We start from the raw sequence: 14,682 nt of genomic DNA on the forward strand, positions 1-14,682 counted from the left end.
GGCAAAAAAATACATTCATTACGATTCGTTCGCTCGTTGGATTCACATGCAGGCTAAAAAGGGTCCTTTTCAGGATCACAAAATTATCTTCAATGTAAAGAGTTTATTGTTTTGTTATCACTCGATATTCCCATCTTGTTCGGCTAAACCTTCCTGTTTAGCGATTTGTTGCCACTCGCCACAGCTTTCACAGTTGGAAAATTTTTTCCCATCCAGCTTTGTGACATGTTGTACAGTAAATTACATTCAATGCGACGTGCCGAAGCGCCACTCAGTGTCGCATTGGAGGCGAATTTAACCTGTAATTGAACATTTGCGATGACAGTGGTACAGTGTCGACTTTCAATGTGGGGTCATAATTTGGATCTCTATGTTTACAAAAATGTCCAACTAAATAAGTCGCATTACATGTCCGTCCATTTAGCTAAATGTCGAACTAATTGTAAATTACTGTACTTTCAATCTGGAAACAATTTGAGAATTGGTGAAAATTGAATAATCAGGAAAGTCCCTGAGCTTATTGATAGTTAATAAGCTCAGAACAACTGCCAAATTCACATACTCATCATATCCTGGCAAACAAATTATGAAAAAATCTATTTATGTTTTATTATTATTTTGGATAATGTTTTCGAAAGCATTGAACTGTATTTCCTAAACTCTTTTTTGGAAGGTTTAATGGCCCTGAAAAGCGCCTTGTTTTATGGAATGGTTCCAATTTAGAAAACTTAGTACTCGTGGTTTTGAAAAAAACCATTTCGAACGCCCTCGATGCCGCCTTGTTCTGGATTTGCCACCAAAGCAGTTTGTATAAAGAACAAACATTTTTCTTCTGCTACCTGATGCCGTTTTGCGATTGCGTTTGCCACTCGCCAGTCGCTGCAACTGCCTGTTGTCTTGATGTCCACCGAACCGAATGTGTTCTGTTCCGAATGCGGGTTTTCTTATCGTCGCGAGCAGCTTTGCCAGCTAACTCGATCACTTCGGCGGCCGAAACTATATAACGCCGGCTAGGTGGACTGGTGCACTGGTACTAATGCGCTCGGCCTAGCTACCCTTGCGGGGAACATCAGATCAACACGGTTCGACCGGGATTTTGCCTTTCCCTTCACTTTTCTTCCTTTACCATGTCCAGACATGGCTGCTTGGGTTGGCTGTGGTTTGAATGAGAATGATCGTTACGGCAGCGGAGCGGGGATTTTTAAGCTGACTGGCTGGCTCGAGAATTACGGATGTGTGAGACTGCGACCAATGTTTCGTTCATTTTTTTCTTTTTCCTTTCCAATCGTGCTTCATTCTATTTCGCTGCTGCTCTGGTTGCCCGTTTTGGTCGGTACGATTTGAGGAGCACAAAATGGACCAATCAAAAATGGGCACATAGTGCATTTTGACAATGCTTGATATTTCACAATTATTCAATTATTTATCTCAAGAAAAATGAAATGTTATTCGTTATGATAGATGCGTAGATATATTTCCTATCAATTGATGCAAAAACCTTTGCGATCTATTGAGAAATGCTCGAATTATAAGCGTTCCAAATCTTGCATTTTTTCCTACTTGTTCAGTGCCTAGATTTCCATTTCACCCCCTATATCTTCCGGTTAGACGTTGTCCTACGTCAAAACTATGGGTGAGTTATACCTAAGATATAACCACAAGGTTGACGTAGGACTACCGTTGGCATAGTAATCATTTGAGTGTATTGATTACATTATTTATTAAACCAGCGATTGAATGAAACAATTTCTGAATTCAATTGCGAACAAATCCCAATTTAAGTCAATTCATGCATTGAGATAGATCACGTTCTTCGTTGCAAGTCTGGCGTATGGCATGATGCCTTGTTCATTTCATACGTTTATCGTGGACTTCCAAAATGTTCCAATACAGTCTTGAATAACCGAGCCAAAGCGTTGTGCTCATACCGATTTCCCCGCACTCCTTGGTTTTGAAGTCTGTGTTGGGGAAACTCATTCCGGTTCGCAGAAATGTATGTGAGTTTTTTTTTTTGTGCGGTATATAAAAAGAAGCATATTTGACGAAGTTATCGTCCATTTTGTTTTTTTCGATGTGCGATATGCATTTCAGTGCAAAAAAAAAATCCGATCCCTATTCGGTCCCCCGCATAAAAAAAGGTTTTTCTGTTTTTTTTTCTTGAAAGCAGAGGATTTCTTACAAAACATATCCGAAAATGAGAGAAGTGTAATTTTTTTGTTTTTTGTTTTTTTTTTTGTTTTGTTTTCATAATTTTTCAAAGTCTGGTCTGAAAAATTCATTTTTTTCTCCTTTTTTCCACAACAAAAAATCATAACTTTTGATCTACTGGACCGATTGAGATGATCGATGTATCAAACTGAAGCCAGGAAGCTAATCTTCTATGAAAAATATTACTCCTGCGAAAAAACTGATTTTGTTTTCATAATGATTGATTGTATGTGGTTTTTGTAGCTTACAAGATTTGAGGACCAAGGGCGTTTTTTTGAATATTTTTTCTTGGAAGTTGAGGTTTTTCACATCTTCTTCTTCATATATGGCACTAACGTTCCTAGAGGAACTCCGCCGTCTCAACGTAGTATTACTTGCGTCATTTTCATTAGTACTTAGTTGAGATTTCTATGCCAAATAACATGCCTTGAATGCATTCTGAGTGGCAAGCTCTAGAATACGCGTGACCACAGTGCAAGTCAGAGAAAATTTCTTTGAACAAAAATTTCCCCGACCAGAACGGGAATCGAACCCGAACCCCCGGCATGTTAGGTTTGACGCTAACCACTCGGCCACGGGAGCACTGAGGTTTTTCACATGACATATCCAAAAATCAGAGAGGCGTTATTTTTCGGTTTTAAGTTAGTTTACATGTTTTAGTCTTCTTGCAATATTTTTGTGCGACCGCAAATATGGTATTTTGAAAAAATTTTAGCTGTTTTTATGTGTTTTTTTTAAAGTCGTTTTTGGGAAAAAGAGAAAAAAAAAGATTTCCGGAATCCCTCTAAAATAAAAATGATCACCCTAATAAAAAAAATAAAAAACGGGTCTAATGTTTTGCGGTAGAGAACAAAATTATTTTTACTTTTTACTTTTAATTTTTTATTTTGTTCGCCCTCCACTCACCCCCATCTCGAGGAAGTTCTTATTTGGGGATCCTAGAGAACATTTAGCAACGAGGTGTGTGGACAAAAACACGAAGAATAAAAATGTATGGACCCCAGTGAAAAATAATTTTTATGTCAATGGAGCCACAAAAAAAAATAAACATGGAACATTAGGTTCACAAAATAGAGTATTTTACCACTTTTCACGGAAATCTTAGAACCACTATATCGGTTTGGCATGGAATGGCTGCAAAGTCACCCTAAACTGAAAATTGATTTTTAAATCATTGAATAGTTTAAAAAGTAATGTGAGATTTTTGGATTGTACCGAACAGGCAGATTCATTTGTAAGTGAAAATTCGTAAACAATTCCAAAAATCGTTTTGGTAGGGTAATACGGAAAACGAGAAGTTAGTGATGAAAATAACATACAACTCGCGCGCTCTTCTGCTCTCAGTTCGTTTACACGCCGGTTGCTGAGCTGTAAACATATATGGTTACAAATTAGAATCTAGCATAAAAATATGAAAATTCGTTTCTCACTGTTTGGCTTACGAGAGAAGTGGTCGTAGGGGAAAAACAAAATTCGTCGACAGCAAAATGTAGGAATCCAAACCAACGGGAAAACCCTATTAAATTTTGAATCTCTGCAATGGTGGGTGGTTGGATGGAAATAACCACTAGGTGGTTACGATGGATAGGAGGACGGAATGACAGATTGGAACGGCAAGAAATTTGATTGGAAGGGTAGAATTTTGGAAAAAAGAATGGAGGAGGTTCGAGAAAGGAATTGGAAAGGAATTGAGCTCTCTTGGGTTTCAACCGCGAAAGTGTGAACGACACAGAGGTTGCGACCTTTTGCCGAAGCCACGATCCGAAGAAATAACCGACGGAGAACTTCACATCACGTCAGCTGCCGATCACCGTTATCCCACATCGACCGTCACCTCGCCGATGCCGTTCCCGACCACGCCGTAACGATCACCACCAGTCAGTCCAAAGCCGTCAACCACTGGAAATTTGAGAATTTTCCGTAAGCCAATAAATTTGGTAAACCTAAAAACTACTTCTTTCGCTAACCCAAATCAGAAAACCTCCCCACACAGCTCACGCGACGACCCTGAGACCCGAGGACCCAAAAAAGACCTTTCGCGTCCACCTCTGCACGGTCATAGATAAGGCCTAGGGGTTTAGACTGCGTTCCCTTCTGGAACCAGCGAATCGTTTCCTCGGGGGCTGAGAGCAGCCGCACCAGAGTAATTCGTAACAGAGCAGGCAAACTATAAGAGAGCGATAGGAAACTCATTCCTCTCACGACTTCAACGCTTCGCGCATTACGTTTTTCTACTCCAAAACTAGCGTTGGTAGAAAACATGTCATCTTTGGCAGAAAAGATGTCATTTCCTGTGCATGAGAGACAAATGCGCAAATAATGAGCTATTTTGAATGCTTATAAATGGTTTGTATGTATGCATGCAGACATCTCTTTCTGTTTTCTTTTCTCTTTTCATTTGGGGTTGTGCAAAAAAAAGTCCATACGACGGCAATGGGGATCGAGATCGAACCAAGGCCGGCTGGAATGCAAAGTTACTTTACACGACCACGCTATCCATATAGCTGCCAGCGCTATTATAAAGGAGCGTGATAATATTACATCTCATCATAGAATGAAGTTGGAAGGTTTTTTCTAAGACGATAAAGAGGAACATGAACGTGAATATATCTTTCTCTGTCTGGGCCGTGTATTTGGCAAACTATACGAAAAGCTTTCATATGCTTTCATTTGAATGTGTCTCCTGTTTCGCTCCCTCACATTGGCTCTAGCATATATATTATACAAATGATATACATGTATTGGGGAGTAGAATTTTTTTTGTTATCTTTCAGCTCATTTAATGTAATAAATCGAGATGCCAGAACGTGTGTTAAAAATTAACTTTGGGTGTAGTTTCCACTAAATATAATTATAATTTGGCAGTGTGCAGTGAATAGTTGTTCAATCACATCGGAATTGACGAATAAAAAAGTTATTTTAGTGGCTCATATTTACTTCCTCGCCTTCATAGAAACGAATTATTTTTTATTTTAAGGTCACCGTGCCGTAAAAGTAATGAAGCAACAATTCACCGAAAAAGCTACTAATATTTTCTAATAATTTCTCTCTTTTCTTAATATAGTGAAGAAAATGGCCGCTTTGGTAGAAATAGGTGTATAAAATCTGTCGGTAAGGTAAAGTGACCGAATATCGCCCACTTTTTTTGACCTCAAAAATGAGGCACATAAAATTTAGGGAAACGGAATTTAAGTTACTAGGGGTATTCCTACATCTCTTTCCTATGACCCATCAGAGTTTGAGGTCGAAATACTGAATAGTATGGCCACTGCGATTTATTTTCTAAAAAAAAGTCAAATTTGAAATTTTTGAAAAGTAGTCCCTAATATCGCCCACCAAATCATGGGGTGGGCGATATTAGGCAAACATCGTGTTTTGAAAAAGTGTTGAAAAAATCGATGATTCGAAATTTCGTTTAATAACGGGTGTTAAATAAAAAATGAGAATTTTTTCAATCACATATAAATTTTTTTTAAAATTTTTTTTCATCGATTTCAGTATTTTTTATTAATAACATAATGTATTTTCTTCAAAAAAATGTCAGTGAATGTTTGAGTAAGGGCCGTGGTCTGCTGTTCGACGCAACTTTGTCGCGATGCTCTCACAAGAACGTTGTAAGGCACTTACGTCCGTTTTTCGGATACAATTCCGGATTCTTGTAGTCAGTTGCTTCGTATCCTTGGCCCTACAATTGTTTTTATACACTAGGGCACTGAGTGAGCCAAAGAAATTCTCTATTGGGCGGCACTGGGGCAAGTTTGTTGGGTTACGATCTTTCGGCACGAACGGTATCTTTTTCTCCTCAAGATACGCCAGCGTCTTCTTGGCGTAATGGGAAGACGCCTTGTCCGGCCAGAAGACGTACTTCCCATCCGCGTGATGCTCGTTCAGGAACGGTAGCAGGATTTTATCGAGGCACTCTTCTCGATAGATTTGTTGGTTGATTGCCAGACCGCTCGGCTTAAACGAAGGCTTTGAAATGCCTCGGTCTGAAATGGCGATGTACAACATAACCTTTTTTTTTCAAACTTGTGCTTGAACTTGTATTTCACTTCAGGCGGTGTGGATGACTTGTCGCTGGATAGGTAATTATCATTTCTTGTAATATGCGTTTTGGACAGCGGAAAATAGCTTTCGTCGTCCAGAACGAAAGACGTCCCGCGGTATTTTTTGGTCATCCACCGACACTGTGATTTAACCGTCTCAATCTGCACCTCCGTGTACTCCGACGACCTCGTCTTCTTCCTGCAGACGATTCCTTCCATCTTGAGAGTCCGATGGATCAATACGTGGGAGCAGCCATATTTCCGACCGGCGTCTCGCCTCGTCTGGTTGCCTCCTTGTTGTCAAACAGCTTCGTTAACGATGTCTTCCTCTGCTTCGTCATTATCGTCACCGGACGACCACTTCCGACCTTCCGCTCTACGTTCAGGGAACTCAGGATACGATATACCGTACTAACAGGTTCATTTTCTTCCTTAAAATGTGCCACCGTGAACTTTTTTCCTTGCTGGAAATGCGTTTCGTAGAACCGTACAAAGTTCTTGTGAGAGCATCGCGACAAAGTTGCGTCGAACAGCAGACCACGGCCCTTACTCAAACATTCACTGACATTTTTTTGAAGAAAATACATTATGTTATTAATAAAAAATACTGAAATCGATGAAAAAAAATGAAAAAATTTTTATATGTGATTGAAAAAATTCTCATTTTTTAACACTCGTTATTCTCCAACTTCCATGTATCACATTTGCAAATTAATGAAAATTTCTATTTTTAACAAATTTTCAAAACCTCTTTGAAAAGTTTTGGAGACACGCGATTTCTTCTTTTGCTCAATTTTTTTTTGCTTGATGCGATACGGATCCCGACAACATTTATATGAGTAGGTACATACAAAAAGTAGTAGTGTGATCTTTTACCACCGGATCGCATAATAAACAGACGAGAAATCGAGGTGGGCGAACTTAGGCTACTGGGCGATATTCAGTCACTTTACCTTAGTTCTAACTTTTAACACTTTAAAACTGCCTTCAACACTTTAAAACTGCCTTTAACACTTTAAAACTGCCTACTGATCAGGTAGAGATTAATTTGCCTCCTTGAATAAATATCACAACCAGACGTCGACACTGTAAATAGATCGTCGCGTACATCACGTACATCATAATAGAATATTGAATTAAATTATACGTTTATGTGACTCAGGAACTGCATTTGCCTGATGTGCATATATGATGTCGATTAATGCGATCTTACGATAGTGTATATGATGAATATGATAATTCGATTTTGAGATAGTATAAATGATAAAACTGCTCAGCAAACACAAAATCGTATTACTTTTGCACACGTTAGATCGCACATGAATTCGTATCATATCACAATCGTGTAAAATTTCAATAGAAAATACGACTTAATCTGTCTTATTGAGTAATATCTGTTTTTTTGCATTTTATACGATTTCAGATGTACAGGATATATATACATCGTCATCGTCATTATACACGATTGTAATTCGGTCCTACTTGATATACGACTCAGAATATGCAAGTTATACGATTTAATATTCGCTGGATTGTGATATGAACGAGTTCGCGGTGGAAAAATAGTATAAAAATATTACTTATTATCCGATCAGATACTCTCTTAGATCTGGCATCTCTGGCAGCCAGGCTAATGCCACCGAGCAGCATAAAGCCGTCTACCTAAAATTCATACCTTCGTACATTAGCTTTTAGCGGCAGCAGCAGCGAGAGCAGCAGGGTCCGAGGTTCAGATCAGTTCAGTTCAATGGGTTCGTCGGTCCGTTCGGTCGCTCGCGCTTTATGCTCTGGCTGTGGAATCGCAACCAAAAATCCAACATCGAGCGACGGACCGACCGACCGTACGCGACAGGCCAAATTCCGTGCCGAGTGGCGATGAAAGAGGAAAACAAGGGATTGGAAGTTGGATGGCCTGTTGTTCAATGAGTAATACTCGCACAACCATGTTCGCATGTGTGCGCGTCGCGCAAACTTTATGTTGCAGAAGGCGAAAACCTGGCGTGCGTGCGTTTAGGGGTTTGTGTGTGTGTACAGGATTGTGTACACATACATAGCGGCATGGCGGTCGCTACTATGCTGTGCATGGATGCTTGCTTGCTTGCGGGATGGAAACTCTGGAGAGTGGCAGAGTTCCAATGTTTGGGCATGAATGAAGAGAGCAAGGGTTTTTTTTCAAATTTTGCTCGATGTTTGCTTTTCGAACAGTTTGAGGGATCGAAACAAGATGGCCTCAGTGGTTTTCTGACAGTTCTCTCCGCGACGTGATGCGTATAGAGGAATTGTTAGCATATGTATGCTATGTTGTACTAAAGGGAGCATAGATTAATTTGGGAACGGGGAAGGACTTCTGCTGTCCAATTTATGTCATGTTTAGTCTAAATCCTTTTCACTGGAATCATCTTTGTTTGCGATTATTGTTTCAATCAGGAGCATAATGCTGATCTGCGAATTCCACCTCTGCATTAGTACGGGACATGCTCGCCCTAAAATCTCGCCACTCTCCATGTTGCGCTGTCTCTCTAGCTGGTATGCGAGCGACAACTTCTCCGTATAACAGTTGCAGCAACAGCAGCAGCAGCGAGAGAGCGTCACGTTTAGTACTGTTCGGGAACGACGTCAAGATGGCCATTTTGTTTACTCCCTGTTCTCGCTACTAAAAGGATTTGGTGGTGGATTCGAAAATCAATAAAATTTTGTCCCCAAAGTGGCCACTTCCGGTCGTTGTGTGTCCGTAGTGCTTTTGGATTCTACAGCTCGAGACGGACGACCATTGGCACTAGTGGTGCCGTGTGTGTGAACTGTGTGCGCGACATCGTATAAATTTTCCGGGGATTAGCAGAACAAGTGTTGAAGATGAAGCGGATGGTGTAGGATTTTCGTGACCCGTACTCGTGCGCGCACCACCCCCTTCGTTTCCTTCGCGCGTCTCTTCGCGTAATCCCAAGTAGCAGCAGCAGATCGGGGTTCGAGAGTTTCGAATAATCGAAGAGAACAGTGTATATTTTTTGCCCCGAGACGTTTGTCGTCGCCGTCGCCTTCCGTCGGAACGGTTGTGTCTCGTAGCCGTCGTCGCGGAAAAAGGAATGAAAATCCGATAAAATTTTCGCCCTGGAAGAAGTGAAAAACAATTCGACTGAAATTCAAACAAAAACGCATTAGTGCACACGAGCAGCAAAGTGCGGGAAGTGAAGGCCTCCGAAGTCCGCGCGGAAGAGGGGAACACCACCAAAAAAGTGGGTGCATAATCCATAAATGGTTGGTCTCAGATTTTCAATTCAATAGCAGTATATTTTAATTTAAGTGGAATTCCGTGGAAAACTGTTGGATTTTTTTTTCACTTGCTGTTGTTTCGTTCTCTCGTTCGTTCGTTCGATGGTTCCCTTTGGCTTACCTTTTTACCGGGCAACCAATGTGCCCATAAAATAAGAGTTTCTTGCCTTTCACTTGTCCGCCTCTCTTCTGCGGTGTGTCTTTCCGGATCAACCGCGCGACTTGCGTTCCTGCAGAAAGTTTTAATAGTGGAGTGTGGTGTGCTGTGTGCATCCAGCGAATGGTGGCACAAGTTGAAAACGGCAACAAAAACAACAACAACAACAACAACAACACCATCAACAGCGGGCGAACGTGAAGTTCAAAAGCAACATAAAACGTAAAAGAAGCAAGGAAAAAAAAAGCCCAAAAGAAGTAGCAGCAGGCGGCTGGGATCCAGAGCATGAGAAGAGATGAAACAGCAATTTCCTAGTAAGAATACCGAAAAACGAAACGGTGTGTGTGTTTGTGTATAAATGTAGCAAGAAAAGAAGGAAATTGTTGGTTAATGTGGTGGTGGTGGTGGTGATGCTGATCAGACCCGAGAGGGTGGAGAAGAGTTTGGAGTTTTAGTTATTTTATGTTTTTCTCTTTTGGTTCGCGTTTCTCGAACGGGCTTTGGATTTTTAGAGATGTTTCAAGACGCGATGCAGCGAACAAAGTGAATTCACCGGGCCGGCCCTGTGCAGTGTTGGCAAGTGAGATGCGTGCTTCCGAGGGATACTGGATGCTGGATGCACTGGTGCCCCACAGTCCGCCGAACGGTGGATAACTTTGCCATTCCCAAGTACTCTTTGTGGGATTATCCCACTTGGAGGGTGTATGTGTGCGAGAGTGCTTTCGGCGCTTTCTGGGAGTGTGTGCGTGTATGTGTGCAGGAAACTATCAAAAACGGATTACGGACCAGTAGCTCGGGCTCGGTAGCAGTGGACCGAGAATGCATTTATCCCTCTGCCGAGCAGGGATAGTGATGATGGGAGATTATTTACCATTCTAGATAAATATACTTTTGTGCCGTTGTGTTTGCTCTGCGCCCCTAACCACCGAACGAACGAATCAATGATCCATTGGATGGCGATCGAACGCCGCTTCGTGAACTCATCCGATTGCCAATTGCGGTATATCCGCAAGCAAGCAAGCAAGCAATCGAGGTTTGGTAGAGTACATAATCTGGAGAGTCTGGAGAAGAGAAGGAAGCGGGAGGGCTTTGAAGGGTCGTTTGAAGCGCGATTGATACAATGGCTCCGATGGACACACACTGCGACATGGGTGGTCGCTCATTAAGCCGCCACGGTCGGGGAAAGTGCCCTTGTGTTTATGCTCATAAATGCGGCGGCATCCCGCTGCTTTCCTTTATGATCTATGGCGAGGGCCTTCCCGAGAGGTGGATAAATTGGAGCAATAATGTTTGTAGATACTTCGATTTGGGCTTTTGTGGTAAATTATTTTATTGCCCCTCGGGGGGATTCTATTGCATCTCTAAGTTTGCCGCAAAAACACCTTTGTAGAGATCAAATCCAATTCAATAGTCTTAAAGTTGCAATAATCGAATGCAAATCACCTCCCGAATCATAAGCCGTACAATTATTATATGAAAGAATTATTGATGACGATTCCAGTGACTAGAGTTCACCTATAAATGTCTCAAATTATCAGCTGTGATTAAAACTATAAATTATTGACAAAAATCGAATATATACAGTATATAGTCAAATAGAATAGAATGAAACCATCAGAAATATCAAAGTCAAACAGTAATACTGCCGTCCCATGTTACTCTTTGACAATTTTCACTTTTCTTCATGAAGCGATGTTTATATGCCTAGTCTTCCGGAAAAACACAAAAAAGTTATAGTTTGTTCCCAGCTTTTAAAAAAACAACTACAATCTCAATTGTCCTATGTTGATATTCATAATTCATAACCCACCATATATTTTTTGTAGATCCATATCAAAGAAATCGGTTCAAGTACAAGAATTTTATGTCACGCTTTCAGAAGGGCTTATGTACTCATTCCTTATTTGAAAAAAACGAACTAATTCTCAAACAAATAAAAAAAATTATAGGAGGTTGTGTCCAAGATATGACCGCATTGTTGACGTAGAACTACGCTGTTATTTTATATAAGTCGCTTGTTTATACCTTCGGATATTATTCTATAATGCTGTGAAATTTTAGAAACAACTGCTTAGTAGAATAATCTCTGAAATGATTTTTTCATTGTAGAATCAGTTGACGATAATTGATTAATGATTCATTCTTGCCCTCGCAAAACAATCGTATGTCGCAATTTATTTCATGTCAATTCATTGAAAATATACCTCGAAAGCTATCCCGGTGGCCTTTATCGAAATTGACATAGACTCGGCTACAGTCGATTATATACATGTTGCACCAGCACCATTATTCAATATCTCATTACTACATCAATATATCTTTGGTACCGCATGTAAACAACAACAATGGCAACACTTGCAAGTATCAAATATCATGCATGCCAAACAAGCGTTCACCATAGCATGCATACAGAGCCATACATTGGTGGCTTGAAACTACTAGCAATATAAAATTTCCCATCATTTTGCGCTATTCTCAAAAGAAACGCTTCTGTTAATATTACTGGCCTCGAAAAAAGTTGCATTACTTTCTCATGCTCGAGAGAAGCGCAGCTGTCACCCTTAGTGGAGGAAGTTTTGCTACTGGTAAGCGAAACCTTATCACATACAAAATTCCAGAACATTTACTTTCTTGATGACTAAACAAGAGAAATAAACTCTTTTTGTTAATAACAACCTCGAAAACAGTAGCAATGCTTCATTATGATCAATATTAGCGCAAATGCAGTCCTAGTTCAAGGCAGTTTTGCGACTGGCACGCGAACCCAAATAACTTATAACATTCCAGTAAGACATTCAAGATGCTTGGTATTCCCAAATAATTTTTTGGTGCACAACCTTAACGTCTGTTTCGCCATAACGTCAGTTTAATGCATTGATGAATTCTCAAAGGCACCAACGAAGCCCAAACAATGTTAACTGCTTGGAAAAAGCAACACAGTTTCTACTCTGCTGTAACATCCATCGATGCGAATTCGCTGATGAGTTTGTCAAGAGCGACCACCTTCAGCACCTGCGGGGGAGCTTGATTTTGGTTGCTGCCTGGGCGTTTACATTTTCAACCGACGCGCCGAAATCGCCTACTTCGCTGTTGTTCGGTGCGGTGTCACATTTGCGAAGGCTCGGTTCAGTGCGAGCGCTTTTCACTGCACCAACACCGCGTGCATCATTAGATGACGCTTACCTCGAAAATTTATTGCCCCTGGCAATGCGTTCGTTTTTTGCAGGGCTCGAGCCTGGCTTCCTCTTCTTCTTGCCCATCGCACACTACGCGAAGCGTCCAATTTATGACGCGGAAAGAAGAACACACGATACGAATAACGCGAAAAATGAACCGAAAAATCAAACGACGATTTCCAAGTTGGATTACCACTGGTGGGGTCCAATCTTAGATCGAAGCGCAGCGAAAGCGAAGTAAACTGAATTACTCAACAGTCCGATGCCGAATGAAAGTTTGCCTCAGCGAGATCCACTCTAGGCAAGTATTCCCCTTCATTCTACTTCTTTTCTTTTGTTCACGGAGACTTTAAATCCTACGATTTCCCCTCCGTTGGTCGTCGATAAATTGCTCGTTATTGATATCTCTGTTCGGGAAAGCACTCAAATGGACAGAACAAATGTATGGGAAAATAGAAACACTTAAAGTTTTCATGAATTTGAACCATTTACTAACCAGGGGATTCTATTGTATGGCATATTAAACAAATCTTACGGTATTTCCGATTCGTTTAGTATGTAAATCGCCAAAATCCGTTCTCGGCAAAAATAGTTATTAACGTTAACTTTATTTCATAAAAACGTGACCTGTTTTCTGATTTGACACCCTTAATGAAAGACATAGCTACGTCCAAAAGTTCAACAGAATACGTGTACACCTTGTTAGCGAATGCCAAATAACAATGAGATTTATATTCCGCAAAATATTGCACATCCCTTCTTCATAAAACGATGTTTTTATGCATAATCTTTCGGAAAACACAAAAAAAAGCTTATTGTTTGTTCCCAGTATTTAAAAAAAACCATCAAGTCCAATTGTCCCATGTAGATATTCCAGGCATAGCTGTCCCACCATGAATTTTGAGTCTGTAACCAAGATTGACTGATTCAAATGAGGTGATCTTTTCACATTTCATTAAACATTACTTCTCTGCTTATTGAAAACCCCGTGTATTGCTAGACCGAAATGCTTAAAGCTTCTGGTAGACAAATATGCACAAAACTTTGAATGCCTTTTTCGCAGTTGCTGATTTCGGAACATGGGACAACTATGCATAGAACGGCAGAATACCTCTTTGAAATTTACAGCCATTCCATGCTGATATAGTGCTTCTCAGAGTTTGGTTGCTTTGTTCCTTATCGCGAAATATTAGACTCGTATTTTTTCAATAATTTGTTTAGGGCGGCCATTTCCATTTTAGGGATGTTCGAAAACTCATTTTTTTCCTTTCTCCAAAAATTACTTTTCAAAAATGCATAACCTTTGAACTACTGAACCGATTCAGATGATCGACATATCAAATAAAAGCCAATGAGCTAGTCTCCTTCAAAAACGTTGAACTCTCGAAAAAATCATTATTTTGGATCGCCTTTGTTTTTTTTATAGTTTATATGTTTAAAGGGTTCCCGAAAAAATCGCTCTAGAAAACAATTGCAATAGAAACAACCTATCAGAAAAAGTGTAAGGTCGTAAATAGAGTACATATATTCTGACGCGGAAAAACATCAAGTCGGTCTGTGATACCGTACGCGAGTATACGAGTTGCGATTTTGCGCACTGAATATCCAAACCAAAATGCCTACAATTGTGGAAATTTATTCAGATCGTGGTGCAACAGCTTTGAATTGCAATTGATGATATCTATATAAATAAAAATGGAAGGCAAAATGTGTTGGTAAGCGGAAAACCCGAGGAAGGGATGGTCCGATTTGAGTCGTCTTTATTTTGTTGTATTCGTCTCTTCCCGTAGACCAATGTTATGTTGTGGTTAAAATTGAAATTTTA

General features: G+C 40.3%; 1 protein-coding gene across 5 annotated transcripts in view; it reads left to right on the forward strand.

Annotated features, from left to right (window-relative positions):
• Nucleotides 1-14,682, forward strand: part of LOC129770042 (uncharacterized) — a 419,235-nt gene that overhangs the window by 270,266 nt on the left and 134,287 nt on the right. The window contains exon 1 of one of the 5 annotated variants that reach the window (XM_055772629.1): nucleotides 8,867-9,509. The exons of 2 other annotated variants lie outside the window; for them this stretch is intronic. The gene's annotated coding sequence lies outside the window, so the exon portion shown is untranslated. Of the gene's footprint in view, nucleotides 1-8,866; nucleotides 9,510-9,560; nucleotides 9,996-14,682 lie in introns of those variants that run through there. 2 more of the 5 variants (XM_055772634.1, XM_055772633.1) reach the window with 2 other exon arrangements.

The sequence above is a fragment of the Toxorhynchites rutilus genome, chromosome 2, assembly GCF_029784135.1.
Source record: "Toxorhynchites rutilus septentrionalis strain SRP chromosome 2, ASM2978413v1, whole genome shotgun sequence".
NCBI classification, from domain to species: Eukaryota; Metazoa; Arthropoda; class Insecta; order Diptera; family Culicidae; genus Toxorhynchites; species Toxorhynchites rutilus.